A 17,957-nucleotide genomic window follows, 5' to 3' on the forward strand; every position below is an offset into this window, starting at 1 on the left:
TTACAAAACACGTAAGATTTATTTAAAATGTCGCAACTTGACGAAGATTGATACGGTAGAATTCGAGAGGAATATTGTTAAGACATCATTGTGGATATAAAAGTCCAATTTTTATCTGAATAAGCTTAACCATATTATTATAAAAAAAGACTTTGGGTGTTCGTTCGTGATACTCGACATTTTATCGGATTTTCAATATGGCAGCTACTGGATACGATCATTTAAAATGATAAATCACCGGCTCCGTCACCGAGCGACTCGTCAAAATGAACTTATTTGTCAAACGTAGATCACTTAGGAGAGATAACTAAAACAGGAAATTGAAATTTGTATCACCGGACAAAAATCGGCCTCGTCGCCATCTTGGACGCTAATCGCGCCTCGATTTGAATATGGAACTCTGTAGACGTAAAATAGCTTTTTATTCTTTTTATAGTTAGTTGCCAGTTGATGCATAGGCCTTGACAGGAAATGAGGTTACTTATTTAAAGGTTGGTTATATTTGCGTGGGAGAAGGGTTACCTCGAATAGTTGATGATGGGTGGTGTTCTGATGTCTGATAGTGAATTCTATTAATAATATTAACCTTTATTGTGCTCCATATTTTGTAGAGCATTAATACTTAGACTATATTGACATCGTGATTAATCTTTTTCTAAACATGTTAGGAAAAAAACCTTCGTCTCAATTTCCATTTTTTAACACATCCATGTAGTTATCCGGGCATTTTTTACTTTCTAATATCCGAGTGCTGCCTCTATCGACGTACCTACAGCTGTTATGTATACAAATATGTACCCGATGCTAGTTTGTCCCTAGCTAAGTAAGTTCCGCTTACATTTCGACTGCAGCCGTCCGAAGCTGTTCTTTATACCGACATTACAGTTCTTAGAACATTTGTATGCCTTATAAGGAGCATTTTATCTTACCCCTAAGTTAATTTCTTTCAAGCAAGGTATTTAAAGCTTAATGGTGAATGAGGTAAGAGCGGAATTGGAATGTAGAGTCACTTCTTCATTTTGTATCGTTCAGTTTTATTAAGAGTATTAGCAACTGATCTGTATGATTCTCTTTCTATTTTATTTTGTTAAAATATTTATATATCACGAGTAACTCAAGAGCTTATTAAGAAAGCAATACCTAATGAGTTAAATTTATAAGTTTAATCGGCAACAATTTGTCCGGAAATGTGGTTTTTGCTTAATTTTTTTGAAATAAATTCATATTATATGTAACTAAGGAGATTACTGTTAATTACTCCCTGAACCATGCTTTCATAGCCGTGTTAAATATAATTAATGACGGTAGTTGTGTGGTGTGTAAAAAAAGAATCTACCTATTTATCTTACTAACTAAAATACATAATCCCCCGTACCACTACACAACAATTAACTACTTATATTCCAAAGTGAATACTAAATGGAACCTTGCATATCGAGAGCCGAACCAAAGTTAATTAGCTCTATCGCTAATTACTTAGCGCACGACCGAGTGTTATTCCAAGTATCCCATGATTTATAGAGGCTCTACTTTGACCTATAGGGCTCTATTTGGACAAAATATTCCACATTTTAAAGCTAATGGATTTCAAGGATTAGGCATGATAATTGGAGGTTGGTCATTAATTTATGTGGTCTGTTATTGGTGATTAAAGATGTACGCTTTTGGGTTAGGTTTGTGATTGATTTGAAAAGAGATATAAGAATTAAATAGATTTTGTTATTTTACATCCATTTAAGTTATTGTTCTAAGTAGGTACGTAAAGTAGTATTTGTAAAGTAAAATAATATTTTAAGTGTGTTACTTTTCATATTTCTGTCGGGATGTATTACTTAATTAATTGAATTTTTCCTTGGTTGGTATTTCAGTAATATTTTGTTTTTTTTAGATTTTGCGAAAAAACAGAGTCATCATTACGTTGCTGAAGAATATTTTCAATGTGTAGTTAATTAATAAACTGTGTAAGAACACTGATCATTTGCTTTTTCATATTTGAGTAGTATTTTGTAACCCGTTAACTCCGTCATTATTCTTCTACCTAACCATTTCCTAAACTTAACCTTAAGATTAACCCTACAAATAAATATAAAGCAAAGACCGATACAACAAACATGTGTTACCGAAACAAAACGTGCAACATATCAACCCCTTGTTATTTCGAATTAAACTTGCACAAAATAGATAAAAGACGATCAGCGGTGAGCGGGTTAGCTACAAATAAGCGTTAAGATCGGATCGGGGGCTTTTTGTTCGTTCTGTCCTTCCTGTACGATGCGATCGGCGATCACGGCGGCGAACTGTGGACAGGTAATGAGGTGATGTACCTAATTAACTCGGGAATTATATTTTGGTTGTTGGTTCAACTGTTTTGCCTTTGAAAAGTATGTACCAACATCTGGTTGGCTTTGAAGAAGATGAAGAATGTTGGCAGCGTATGAAGGCACGACGCAAAAAGAAGGGTAACTGAATGTTTGCGAATGTACTCAAATCAAAACGCATTGACCTTGATTATTGGTTCCATAATCTAGGGCTTTGAGGGTCTTTGATGGAAAAATTGGTTTTGGGAAAAAAGGCTTTCCCATTGTCAAGTGACAGTATTAATTTCTACATCTAAGTCTTTGCAAGTCTGCTTTAGATGATTTCCCAATTGGGTAATTGTCTGGGGATTTTTATATTAGATATTCTTCATACTTCATATTGTGACATTTTTTGCATAAACGTAGATAACACCCGTAGTTATGGGATCTCCCAGGAAAGATTGTTCTGAAACAGTACTTAGCGTTTTCAAAATGGAGCCGAATGTGTTTTCTTTAAATAGAGAAATGAAACGTAAGAAAACAACTGTCAAAAATGAAAAGCAGATTATTTATACTTAAGAGGCCCACAACCACTTAGAGTAATAACTTCAATCATGAAACATCATCTTCATCATTCATTATTAAACACTTCTTATAGCTAAGTACCTATTTACCCTTATATTGCCCGTAAAACCAAAATGTACGTACGTACATGCCAAAACATTTAAAAAATTCAAAAGTCAAATCCACATTATTCTCACCGGTTGCAATTAAACATTTTTTAAAATACCCCATTAGAGTCCTTAATTTGTAAACCGTTCGGGCTCTAAAAGTCCTAGCTGTTGTTCCTCCAAATGAAAATGAACTTTTTTGTTAAGGTTAAAAGGTTGAAATTTGTCCAAATTGTATCTCGGTTTCCTTGTACAATATGAGCTTTAAAAGCCCCGTAGTTTTGTGCTGAAATAAAAGCAGTAATAAAATGTATTCGGATTACTGAACTGGAACCGTTTGAGTGTACCTTAGTTTAATTTGTTGGGGAACTCGAAAATATAACAATGCGCGGGAATTTCGCTTTTCAAATGGCATAACGGTATTCTTGTTTTAGTCGAAGGGTCATTAACAAATGGGCTTTGATTTTAAAGAAATTTTGCGGACGTGACTTATTAAAAAAACTTGGCACTATTTACGCATTGCTTTCTCAGCCCTTTAATATTGAGAATTGACTCCTAGTTTCTTTGAATCCGCCAAATGTGAGACTGACATGTAGGAGGAGGAGAGCTATCGAAAATATAATTATGTAATTTTCAGTAACTTGATTGCACGGATAGCTTGACTACAGTGGTTGAGGTCATTTTGCCAATCCCTCATTTGGTGATGTGTCGCAGGTTCAATCCCCGCGTAGGACAAGCGTTTGTAAGATCCACGAATGTTTGTCCTGAGTATGGATGTCTTTTTGTATGTGACTTGTATGTTTGTCACACCCTCGCGACACAAGGACTAAATTCCTTGGAGCGGGAGTCGTTTTTTCAAAAGAAATGAGCATATTCTCTATCTCTATCATGTATCTTCAGCAATCAATCTTCACATCCTCTTTTTTGTAAACGGTAATAAGATAGAAATTATATAGTAAACCAGTATTTTCATCTAATACCAATATCCAACACATTTTTAATCCCGAGAATCAAAGCAAAGATAACATAATCGATCCCCGAAACGTTTTATTCAGTACCCAGTTTGTCGCCGGTTTCAGTCTGTATTTATAGGAGGACAGGCGTGTGCTACTGGTTCGGTACTAAATAACAGTGTCACCCTAGCCTTTAAGGACACCGCCGGGACGGCAACATGTTAGACTTAAACAAGACTTTTTATTCGTTAAGTTTAATTTATGGGGTTTTAATGTTACAAGGTTTTGTTCAAATACTGTATTGGTTTGTGCATTTTTGTTTGTAATTTATGCAATCTATTTGTTTGAAAAAACTGAATTGTATCTGTTTCTTGTTTATTTGATAGACTCGGTATAAAAATATAACTATCAACAAAGTAAGGGGAAAAGAAGCTTTTAATATGGACTGTGCCCTATAATTATGTTGTAATAACTATCAATAACAGTTAGAATTAAGGACAATTTCAAACATCTCTACTACACACACACGTACACAATAAATGGTCACTTCATGAATTGTATAACAATTACGTGCGGTTTTTGGAAAATCAGACCTTCATCTTTTCATCTTATTCATCACCTTTGCATGTTTTAAACGATTTTTGTAGTAACATAAATATATTTGCCAAAATTGCGTGCTCTCACATACCTCCATCACGCGCTTGCGCCTTTTTGCTCGATCCGCGGCCGTATTTCGGCTGCGCGCGCTTCCATTTATCTCAGCTATCATCTGAGATACGGCGGCTATCCGCAGCATCTTTATGCGTGTGCGATAGCCGATACTGACCGCCGCTGATTAGCCGATAGCTACGATCGCCGATCACTTTCGGCGCTTTTTTTCGTGTATCGATTTTAAATTGTATAACAGTGATTAAAAAAGCGCCTAGCGTAAGTTATATGAAATTTTCTTTTGGTCTATTATAATGACGAGAGGTTGGTTATTACCTCAAATGTTTTTATTTGTCATCTATTATTGAATCGTATGGATTAATCAGCAATCTAAAGAGCGAGAATTTTAATAAAATTGTAATGTGAGAATTATGAACAAGCTATACGCTGTGCTATTTTCCGAATTCTAGTCTAAATTGTGAGTATTAAAAGTTCTCAGATTTCTACCAAATGTTGCTTCGTTTATTGTTGCGAATAAATCAATAAATTCATCGATGTATTTTATTTATCGAATAATTCTTGGACCTGAATGGGCGACCCTTCGCGAGTGATCTAATAAAATAGTCCTCAATGATGCTTCAATGTCCCGCCGATACCCACGATGGTTTGTCTCCAGCCTGATGCTAAGGCATTGTGTAGTTCACTAATTAATTGAACTTTCATTGTAATCATCAATCTCTGTATTACAAGGCCTGTTTATAAGGCTGTTGATAATTTCCTGTTTACTTCCTTAGCTGAATGTTAGATTGTTGGAGGGTCTCAATTTTTTTACTTTCTATGTAACCTAAAGTGGCATCAACAAAAATTGCTTTCTGCACCTTATAGGTGATATAGCAAAAAGCAATTAATTCAAATTGTGAACAATGTTTTGTTTTTTAAAAACAAAAGCCGATCCTAACGTGCTTTCTAATGTGTTCACGACTTTCTGTATTAATATTTTAAGCAGTAATCATCGCCAGCTAGGACGCAGCTTTACTCAAATGATCCTTTGACTGATCAACCCTCAGATCAGCATAGATAATAACCGGTCACTTTTTAAATCTTCGCTGATCCCGTTCTTTCATTCAGTCGGTCGTTCATTGTTCATTCCTTAATTAATTGTTTGATTGAGCGTCTATCTAAGATCGGTTCAGATTGATTTCGTCGGTGAATGGATTGAGGAGGTATCAAATGTGTGCGATCTGATAACATGCTGATATACTGGGAGCTGTGCCGCCATTTTTGTTTATTTTGCATGTTCAACTTGAGTTTGAACGTCGTGATGCTTTGAGAGTTGAATATTTTTAAATTGTTAAACAAATGATCTTTGATCTTAGTTCTGATGGTGTAAAAATCAAATAGTTTTCAATTGACGGCGATTTTTTTAACATAAAAAAAATTAAACCCATAGTGTAGTTTTATTTGTAATCGCACTCGCACGAATTGAATTTTTATGATAACTAAACCTTAACTAGCTACGTATGTTTTTTTTAATGCTTTTGCATACATAGAGTGCCTATACAATTTAATCGAACATCATACAGGCTACAATAAAAACCGCGTGGCGGTCGGCCACCGAACAAAGTGCAATAATACGCTATACTAAGTATTCATAGTCTGTGCCGGCCCGGTAGCCTGTCGCTTGTCGTCGCGACAACTCTTTGTGCCGACACCCGCTGCGTACGCGCATTCAAACCATTGTGCATGCGCCGTACATTATATTGTGATTAAAACTAAACTTATTCGCTAAAGTAGATCCCGACACTAACTTTAAAATATACAACACCTTTAATTTAGAACATAACCTCAAAAATTATCTGTCAAATTGAAAAAGACAGTTCTTTTTTTTAATCTGGTATATTTTGGACTTCGGAAAGTACTGTACAGCCAGAGTATACATAAAGGTCGGTCTCCGGGTAGCCTGTCGTCTGTCGTCGCGTGCTCTTTGTGGCGACACCCGCTGCGCATGCGTCGACCTCAGACCATTGCACGCACTGTAGTGCATGAAGACAGTAATTTGTATATATGTGAAGTATATAAGAAGAGCAAGTACGATTATTAAAGGTTAATAATGCATTGACAAAATGCTAACGACGTTATGACTTTGCTACTGACTGAATTTCTAGGACGCTACCGCTCTACCGGAGAAGCATTTTTTTTTATAATAAGTTATCTTTTTAATTATTAGCATAACGTTTTTTACTTATTTTCCATTATTTTCTATTATTTTCAATCTCCATCTATTGATATTAATGCCATTTAGGAACATATACCTAGCATACAGTACAAGTTAATATAATTTTGCTGTAAAGTTAAAGTTAAGTATATCATGAAAATTATGAAAAGCCTTTTCTTTGATTTCTTTTGTTTTTCTTTTGTTTGATATCAAAAATAATTACACGTGAATTTGATTAAAAACTGACAAAAAATTATGTTATTATAGTGGTTGTTGCAAAAAAACCTGGTATGTAACCTGTAACCGGTAACCTTCTATATATATGTATATATTTAAATGGTACATAAAGATAGTTGAACTATTTTTTCTCTCTGGGAACAAAATCACAGTTGTCAGTAAAAAGGAAAGCGTTACTGCGAACTCATTGAAGCAAGCAGTATCGCAATGAACTGTTAGACACCTTACGGTAGATTCTACGCATATTTGGTGAGCGAAGCAATGTGCCATAATAATGTGCTGTGACTCGAATACTCTATATTTTATTGAGAATATGGTTTGGTGCAGGGTATTTGGAAAAGTTTTAATGGAAATGTTTCAAAGTATTTTGAAGTTAAAGATCAATGGAAGATGTAAAGTAATTATGTCCCTACCAATTTAAGATTTAAGGTTGTATTCGATTTTGAATTGCATACATACATACATACATAGTCATAGACATGGACTACAATGTAAATATTTTTGATTTTCATAATTCTGATGAGGCCGTTCGCCCTTTTAACTTGATAATGTTGTCGATTCTGTGATTGATGATGATTGTAAGCGGATCTAAGCAGAATAATGTTTCTTTCCTATATATTTACTAGAATTCCATCCTCACCACACATAATAAAATAGCTTATTTAGAGCTAAAGGATTTTCCTACGACTTAGAACTATTATTAGAATGATATGGACCAGTAACTCCCTTATACAAATCATTATCATTGAAAGATAAAATCCAAATAGATCCTTTACCGTAAATGCAATTTAACTGTTAGGCAATTCATAAGTGTGTCGGTTGTATTTCAAGATGGCGGCCTTACCCGCCGGAAGTCAATTATGCAATAAATCTGCGCTGCGCACGCGCATAGATCTCGCCACATTTACATAGAGTGCGAGACAAACATGGGCTTTTTGTGGCGACGAGATTATTGCTGTGACACGACGATCGATGTATTGTGGAGATCTAAGTCTTGGCGGGAATGGAGCGAAAGAGTTGTTTTGAAGAATGTCTTATATTTTGGTTGGTGTTCAATGACATATGATTTCGTAATTGACTTTTGTAGAAAAACTTTGAGCAACTTTTCTCCTTGAGATACATTGTGGAATCATTATTACAATTAAGAATAAAATAGGTATGGCTAGGTAGTAATTAGAAATAAGTGCACTAGAGAGTAGAAGGTAGGTAAAAACAATTGTAACGAGGACCGATCTCTATCAATTCACGATGTTTCGTTTTTTAATCAAACATTAATCTCAATGCATCAAAAAAGAAAAAACTGAACAACAAATAAAAATGCTAATCTGCAAGCATCACACTTGAAGCCTAGCTTTAGATAATGAATACTTTTATTTTGGCCGTGGGCCCAGCGGTGGGAGTGGGCAGTAAATCACTAGTGAGGGCAGCGAGGTGTCCCCGGGCCTCATTTACCTGAGCGTCGCCGTATCGCCGGCCAGATATCGCCGATACCATACATCGATAAATAAAATATTGACGTGTACATCCACAGGCGGGATTGGAAGTAGCTGATTGCGTAGGGGAAATTGCTGGGAATAGACTTAGAAGACTTTTGTGGATAGTTGGATATTTATTTTATGTTTTTTTTTGTTCCTGTATTGATTAAGTAAAATGCTGTACTTTTAGTAATGTGATATTTTGCCGGAATATGTTTAAAAAAATTAGCACACATTTAGACTTAAAATATTCACATGACAGTAATAATTTTCATGCGACAGTATTTTTTTTATGAACCATAAAATTATCCATAAATTAAATCTACATAAAAAGCCAGATTACCCCTCCCCTGTACATCGTAGCATCCAGTTTAAATTAGCGTTTGCTGTACGCACTGGAATCCGGGCGCAACCATTAACATAGGGATGCCCTGGCATTTTTAACTAAAAGCCTACAAGCCCCGCCACCGGTAGCGGATTCCTCGCAGGACTCTCTAACTGCTATTGATAGACCATAGTTAATTGGAGAGGTATTTTTTAAGTAATGTGTACTTTAGTGAGGGGATGCTTGCGTTGTTTATGTATGTATGTGTGTGTGTGTGTGTGTGTGTCTGTGTGTGAGTTGTTTCTGTAGTATGCTTACTGAAACTAAGTTCTATTATTTAATATGTTTAGTATCTTTAAGGAAATTTAGATTTTTTTTAGTGATGACTAGAAAACAAATTAAGAAGAATATTCAATGGAGTATCCATAGATGATATAAGAGTGAGAGATCTATTTAATAACTTAGTCTGGAAGACGGATTGAAGCTTACTCACTTATTTCAATTTTGGTTCATTATTTGAAGCATCAATAATCTCTCGCAGACCAGGGCCAGAATTCCGCTATTTACAAATGCCGATGAATTATGAAAATTGATTATTTTGAAGCTTTTTTAAGGAGTTCCCAAGACTACTTAAATTAAGACTGTGTGTGGAGTACGCCGTCTCTCTTCAACGAATCTTTAAGATGTGGTAATATGCTTTCGTTAACGATTGCAGAAATGTCAAATGTTCCAGATACTGATAGGTGTTGACGTGTAACGTGACAATTAAAGACACTTCACACGTGCCTCAATAATTGTCTCAATACCTATTTAATGAAATAAATTGACACGAAGCAATTAAAACGGAGTACGATTGTCATTTGGACATTTATATTGTACATAATTACTATAATTAAGGTATCGTAGAATGTTTATTATTTCTCAGGAAATGTATAATAAAGAAACTGTTTTTTTTTTCAAGATTTTTACTATCATTTTTAATTAGTTTTTTAGCTATGTCATCTTATGATCTAAGTATGATAATTGCTTTTTGATTGGTTATTTATATGGACTATTGTACTACGTAATGTAATACTGTTTTATTGCTATAGTATTCCATTATTCTTTCCTATTTACATCCATTCTTATGTATATTGATCTCGTGTGGTAAGGTATCGTGATCTCTCAAGACCTGACTAAACAAGAGACATGAAACTAACAAATCTAAGAAACGATTTTATTTAGTACTTTTTTAAGGTTTACGGGAAGGGACAACAAACGAATCTACTACTATTACTTATGCTTCTGTCTGTTCTGTAGCTTTCTGTTACTTCTGTAACAAAAAAAGAGGTTAAGAAAAGGTCATAAATTAGATGAGTATCCAATTGTTTTTGCTAATTTAATGTGACACCATCGTCGTATGTGCTTGTCCAGTTTTTGTAGAACTTGCAATATTATGCCTATTTTTAATTTAGTTACTAGCATTAAGGTTCACTGCAGGGCTTAGGCTTTTTTTGCTTCCAGTCTTAACAACTCCACTCCTAATAAAAAGTTTATCAATAGGCTATAGTAACATACCCTAATATCTACCTATAGAAGACCTTTACAAGACAACAAGTGTAAGTTTTCCTCGCTATAAGACTTTACTACATTTTGAAATTAATTTTCTTTTTACTCTAGATGTCCAATATACAAAGGAGGCAAATTGGTAATGCTGGATCATCGGTCTCCTCATTGAACGAAATTAATACTGAAGTTAAAATGGCAAAAACTTACATACCTTTTTATGTTCACAAACACTTATTATTAGAATTCTTATATTTCACATCAATTGGTCATAAATCCCACACTTAATCACGTGAAAAAAGAATCAATAGTTAATACAATTTTATGTGTTATAAAAAAATTAAATGGTATGTCATTTCCTAAAAATATCTCCATGCAAATCAATAGGAAATGTTGTCTGGCTGTAAAATTACGATATCACGGCACGTGGCTACACAACGCTTAGAAAAAAAGAAAACTATATTTTTTATAGAGAATTTATTGTTGCATCGACAAAGTTAGTCTGCGGTTCAAAAAGAAATGTGGAGTTTTATGTAATTTGTAATAAGGTTTAATTTCGTTATGTTTTCGTTTTATACTATGTAAATTTGTAGGTTTATATGTTGCGTGATGAGTGTATGAATATGGGTTGTAAAGCTAGGGGTGGTCTCACTGCTTTTTTTATGAATTTCTAATATATTTATGAGTTTGACGCGACATGTCGATTTATGAATATTAAATGTTATTCATGTGAGTGACAGGCGTCAGTTTCTAGTTTTTTTTCTTGTGGTTTTGATGTTGCTATGTGGGTTTAAATTGTTGTGCATATTTTTGTTTAAAACGTGATAAGTCATCAGAAGAAAGGTTAAAATTTTATTCAGTTTTAGAACATTACTAGCTGACCCAACGTTGTTTTGCCAAGACCTACCCAATAAGCAGAATCGGTCAAGCTGTTTCGGAGGAGACACGATTTTTTATGTATTAGTTACTATTGATTTTTCCAATATTTGATTAATATAGTAAGTACGTACATAACTTATTTTCAGTCATAAAGTGCGGAAGAAATTATTTTATCTAATAGAATGGATATTATTAGTTATCATTTAACAGCTTGCTCATTTCAAACCTAACCTACTTTACAATATGTCAGTATCAAATAAAATAGTTACCATAAAATAAAAAAATGAAGAGTTTATGTAAATGAGTGTCGTGTGACGGCGGAATACATTGAGAGACAGGATGTGGCGGTGACGCAGCGAAACTGATGCCTGTTCTACTGCGAGGTACAAATTAGAAATATATTATATAAACAGTTTGTTGTTTGGATCAATTTAACGAGATTAAAAATAATGTAATAGCTGTTAGTCTAACAGATATAGGAAATAGGAAAGATATGCCTAAGAAATGTATTCGTAATTTGAAATGATCGGTTCTGTACCTAAAAATAAATCTTTAGTAGGTATACGGCGTTCGAAGAGGCTCTACAGAGGAGATATGTAGCGAGAGAGATATTAAGAAAAAGAAGGAAGTTTACTTAATAGTGCCGATTTTCAATCATCAGTTAACTCCATCGGTGGAATAAAAATAGCCGTTTGACATTACATTCTATACAAAAGCTGTCAAATCGTCAAATGTATTCGTCAGATAAAAGTTATCTGGCGATTGAAAAATCAGCCCTAAGACGAGTATTTTTAAGTGATTCAATTAAAAAACATACAATTTCGCTGGACAGGTAACTTGGTAGCACCCTGAAAATGCCCAACTGCCGTACAAATGCCCTAAGTGTAATGATGTTTCTAAATTTCGTTTTTGACGTTTGTTTCTGTCAAATACAGTCCATATACCACACAATATATAACGATCCGTGAATAATATTAACTAATTAAATACTGAAAACAAATGTAATTGTTTATTAAACATTACAAGATAAGCTTTCCCGCGAAATAAAAGCCGCGGACATTTTATCGGCGCATGCGCGTAAGCCACATGTGAAAACATGTGCCGTGGAAAGTATACACTTATTGTAGACTAGGTGAACATGTATGTATGTGTGTTTATATGTGTGTGTGTGTGTGTATGAATGTGTGTACGTTTCCTATGAGTCAAGGAAATGTTCCGTTTGATATCGAAGTGGAGTTGAAAATGTCCAAATTGACCTTTTGATTTCGCTTTTTGATTTTGATTATCCCAGAACTTGTTGAACACAGATGTGTTCAACAAGTTCTGGGATAAATTTGACTGATAATTTGTTTACAAAAAAATAACTTCTATTATAATACATATTCTTAATCGAAAAGGTAAGGTTTTTCACAAAATCTACAGAATTCTATAAATAAGAATCTTAGAGACACATAGCATTCAATTATACACACAGTTATTATTAGTTATATTTAGGACATGCAGGGGTGAGGTTTTTCTTGCATTTTCCAAATCTACAATTTTCTGGACTAAGAATGCTTGTAGCTTGTGAGACTTACTGTCCAATAGATTGATAGTTAAAAAGCTTGGCCATCCTAAAGTATGATATTCTTTTGAAACCTGTAGCTCTTAACATCTGCCTTAATATAACCATGAGCATACTCGTAGACTGAACAGAAATATGTAGTCCTAACAAAAACTGTACATTAAACAGTGAAATAAAAGGCATGAAACAGGTAAGAAGATTACTCAAATACATGAAAGCTACCACCTCTGAAAACTTGTCTGTTACAGTTTTGGTAGGTAGCGAAATAGCACGTCTTGGTGTAGAGTCGCATCTCGCTTCACAACTACAGCTACATTTCCAGTTTAAAAAAAAAAATACTGTAACCTTTGTAGAAGCAAGACAAAAAATTACACAGCGTAGAACAGCCTCTCTGTTCCAAAACTGCCCTTCCCTTCCCCCCAAGGAACTGCCAGGCGTGGCATATTTAACAGTGAAACAGTAAAACTCATGAAATAGGTAAGTAGGCTCAACTATGTAAGTACAGCATCATCTTATCGGTTGTTATCGGCCATCTCTTTTTATTTCCGAATGCCATTGTTTGAAAACACGCCGAGTTACGTAGTGTACAATAGACCATAAAGCGCTCTGTTTTGGTTAACCATCGAAACTGGGTAAAAAGGACATGAAGTGATAATTTGCACGTGGCCCGGGACTGATAACAATCTGTTATTAGTTTATATCATTCTATTTGTGATGGAATGTGCAGTTGTTCAGCTTGGATGGGTTTTTTGGATCTTTTTGGTAAGCTAATTTGTGAATGATCTTCATTGATTTTCTTGGCTTTTGTTAGGGGATATTATTATACTGTTTGATGTGCGATTTAGTTGAATTCTTTGATAAGATTACTAAACCAAATACGGGTTCTGTATTTGACAAAACTGGCCTTACAAGAATCGTGATGGAAAAGTTACATCGAAATTTAAATCAGGAGACTTATTCAACCTGTGTCTAGACTCAAATCGGATAGCCAATTATCATATGTTAACTCCATACTGCAAAAAAACGGACTTGTAGGAGAAATTGCACGAATCCTATTTCCATAATAAATGATTTCATTTCATTTCAATGCGTGCATGTTTATTTCCACCCATACACGAGTAATACATCTTGCCTGATATATTTCTCAAAGCAATTAAACTTTATCCAACATGTAAAGTATCATTCAATAGTCGTCGAAAAGTTTAAACTAGTCAAAAAGCACAATTCAAAATAACTCAACTGGGAAGCGAACCTTATTCAGGCTGGCGGCTGATGGCGGCCGGTATGCAAACCTGGGCTAATAAATGTATCGGCGCTATCTTCAAAGGCGCATCTCTTTGGCGCGGTGCGACTGCGCCGCTGCCGTTGTGCGCAGGCGCGAGCCACGCCAGGATATGCTACGCGGAAGATTTTATACTTTGAGTTTGCTGTTATTTAAGTTATTTTTTTTAGTATTTGAAGATGTATGGTAGTATGTAGGTATGCCATTTCACGTTTGTTGCTGGCTCAAATAGCTGTTAAACAAATTTTAGCTCCTATATAAGTATGCTCTTTAAATAAATGCCGACTAAATGCCGATTAAATTGAAACAAAAACCTGGGGTTTTTTATTTACTATCTACTCGACTACCCGTTAAAACCGCCCAATAGTCTTGCAAAACAAGACTGTTATAGCTACAACTTCTAAAAAAATAAGAGTCCTACCTACCTACTTACTTCGATTTTCTAACAAATACAAGGGCTTATTAAGGTCTGTCCAACAGCTAGGCAAAGATCCGCCCGTAGACTTCCAACCCTTCCAACCTTTGTCTACTGCCCGGTCTGGCCACCGTGTCTACGTTTTCCATTCCCATCTCTTTTGAATCGCATATGTCAGTATATCTTTGAGTATCGTCACGGCCAGCCGTATGGTCAATGCGCATATTTTATTGGCCCTCTATCGACCATTACGCCCTGCGCTGTTTTTATGCTCATTCAGTTTTAGCAGCCACGCGACGTCTAATGGGCTACCTTTGTGCTCGTAATTGTCCTTAATGAGAATATTAATTAGCGCAATTGGTTATTGAAACATTTTCACGTATTTATGCCTTTGTTGGGGTCGGATTGAGCGTTGGGTGTGAAGTGTCGATACATTATTGAAATATTTATTATAGTAGATTTTTTATATATTGATTAAGGCATTTATGAGCTATCGTTAAAGGATACTGCTTCGTTATAATATAGCAATAGCAAACGGAGTCCTATTACTTAGACGCAGCTGTCTGCCCATCATTCTCTCCGTTCGACACCAGACTGTCTCTGATGAACCATGATAGCTAGACTGTAGAAATTTTCAGAGATGATGACATGATGTATTTTTGTCCTGTAGGTATGACAGTAAATAATACAAATATTTCTGCTCAAACTTATATTTAATTTGATGGATGAATAGCCTATTTTTATGAAACTCTTAGTTCTTTTCAAAAATTACTTACATTGCTGCCTTCCGAACATGTATTTGTCCAGCTTCTGATATAAATAAAGGAGAAACCCGATTCTGGGCCTAGCCGTTACACGAATGAAATATGTACCAAAAAATTCTACTATTTTTCTTAGTTAACCCATTTAAATCTTAGCAACAATTACAATGGCCAAGTCTAAAAAAAAGTACATTTTTATTTTTCTATTTAAAACAACCTTTGTAAAGTATTTATTTTATTGTACATAACTTCATTTGGAAACACTAGCATAAAACAATAGAGTGTACCTAGAATATAATCGATTTAGCGGATATTACATTTTTAAAACTATATCAATATAAAATGAAAAATATACATTATTTACAAAACGTCAAAAAATACATCTTCATCCATGCCAAAGTCGGGAAACATGCCCAGAAGGCTGGTTGCATGGTCACGTTCTTTGGGCAAAATATAAACCTGCATTAGCCTTTATTTTATTGTAATTGCTTTTTTAAATTCAAATCATTGTAAAATAAAAAAAAATCTGGTGTATAATAATATTTTTATGTAAGCACGATTAAAAAATCATTAAAGGAAATAAATAATTGAAAAAATCGATTTCAACGAATCGATTCTTTTATTTCACATGGATTGCACTAGTAAATGGCAAATGCCAATGTCAACGTCTGACAATTGACATCGTTTTTCCGTGTCATTCGCTCTTCGTATCTTCGCGCATGTGAATGTGTTTTTCAAATACTCGAGATTCATTACAATATTAAACCTCTGCTCGAATACTGGACTCCGAAACTGATTGCCTTCTGACTGACCCTCGCTTGCATATTGGATGCCTGCATTCCTGCTGACCTTTGCTGGACAACCGGATCTGAATATTGCTCTTCTGACAATTGGTGGATACGGTATCATGAGTGCATTAATGGAGGAATAGCAACAGACCGTTGCAACACAATAGAAAGGCGAATATTGGTTGGGTGCTGTGCCCACACCATGGACCAATTATCCTCCTGCACAATTCCTAGATAGTGTATTATTATATTATGATAATCCTAACGAAGGTGGTTAATAAAGAATGATCTCAATAATACGGTTTTTTTATTTTAATAAACCTATTGTCGCAATCGCAGTTTACTGTAATTTCAGATAGCATCAAATTCCCTGGTAGTAAACACAATGCTTAAATATGTCATTATTGATGTAAGTAGGCCCTATCTAGCAAACATAGTTTTCTGCTGAGGTTTTCAAGAATATTAATCTGAATTCACCACTTTTTATGTAAGTAGGTACCTAAACCTCATCATATTAGGTTGCGAGCGCACAGCTCGAAACAAAAATATGGCTGCGATGCCTGCTGACAGCAGAGAGTGTGAGAGAGAGAGCGTTGCTAGGTTACTAAGCACGCTCCGTCTTAAAGCGCACCGATAGTCCAGTCACAGTTTTTGAAGAAGGAGGTTTCAGTAAGGATCTTGAAGAATTAAGGAGGTTTCACTATAATAAGGAGGTTTCGCTGAGACTAACAATCAGTGTAAACATTGTCTGATTTTACCAACTTGGCCATTGCTGAGAGACGTGAAAATTGGGGACGTGAAATCTTCCTAAGTTCTCTAATTTATGGCAAAATTCCAGCTCTGTAACGCCAGGCCCAAGATTCTATGGAGTTTGGTTTTCTCCTTTAATGAATTGTTATTATGACCATGATGTTGTTATTAAATTTCATCTGGCAGTTCTTGAATTTTTGCGTTTAATATGGTGTTTTCTATGAGGACATAGTTGTGAAAAAAATATTATATGTGAGTAATTTATTCTCACTAATGATACTTTTCTATTGGCAAATTTACCAAAGACTAGCAAGTAATGGTCTATTGTATCATTAAAAAGCGTACATACTTTTATAAATCCCGCAAGCACATATTCCTGAATCTCAAAAGAATTAATCTATACTAATATTTAAGCTGAAGAGTTTGTTTGTTTGTTTGTTTGAACGCGCTAATCTCAGGAACTACTGGTTCAAATTGAATTTTTTTTTGTGCTGAATATGCCATTCATCAAGGAAGGTTTTAGGCTATATACCATCAGGCTGCTACTAATAGGAGCGAAGATACAATGGAAAATGTGGAAAAAACAGGAAACATTATTCAACTTCGAAGGCTTCCGTTCAAAAATTTCTAACTTATATATCTTTTAACCATGCGGACGAAGTCGCGGGCAACAACTAGTGAACAAATAAAATAATATACTAAAAGACTAACCAAGATGTCCCCAGAGATTAAAACCTTAAAAGAGCGAACAAAAACTTAATTATCACATATTATAGCAGTTTCGCGGTCTTCGGTCAACTGTCACAACTCAGGAACGGGATTTTTTTAAATCCCGGATTTTTTAACTATTAAATGGTATTAATACTAATGTTTATGATTCTTTACTTATCTTATTTGAATGTCCTGCTTTATTATTTTGTGTGTGTTTTTTAACGAACCATTGTACCTAATTGACCTATGTCGATTGTTCTAATAATGAATACAAAAATAACGTTTATTCTGCAATTTCGAGTTTTTACTTGATTCTTTCTTTCATCGATCGTTGGAAACTATATCAGAATAGCTGTTTAAAACTTTTTTTCTTATACTTACGAATGTTCCGCAAAGACTGCCCTATTATATTACTATTAGCACGGCCCAAAAGTTTGAGAA

Source organism: Trichoplusia ni, chromosome 5 (assembly GCF_003590095.1).
Source record: "Trichoplusia ni isolate ovarian cell line Hi5 chromosome 5, tn1, whole genome shotgun sequence".
NCBI lineage: Eukaryota > Metazoa > Arthropoda > Insecta > Lepidoptera > Noctuidae > Trichoplusia > Trichoplusia ni.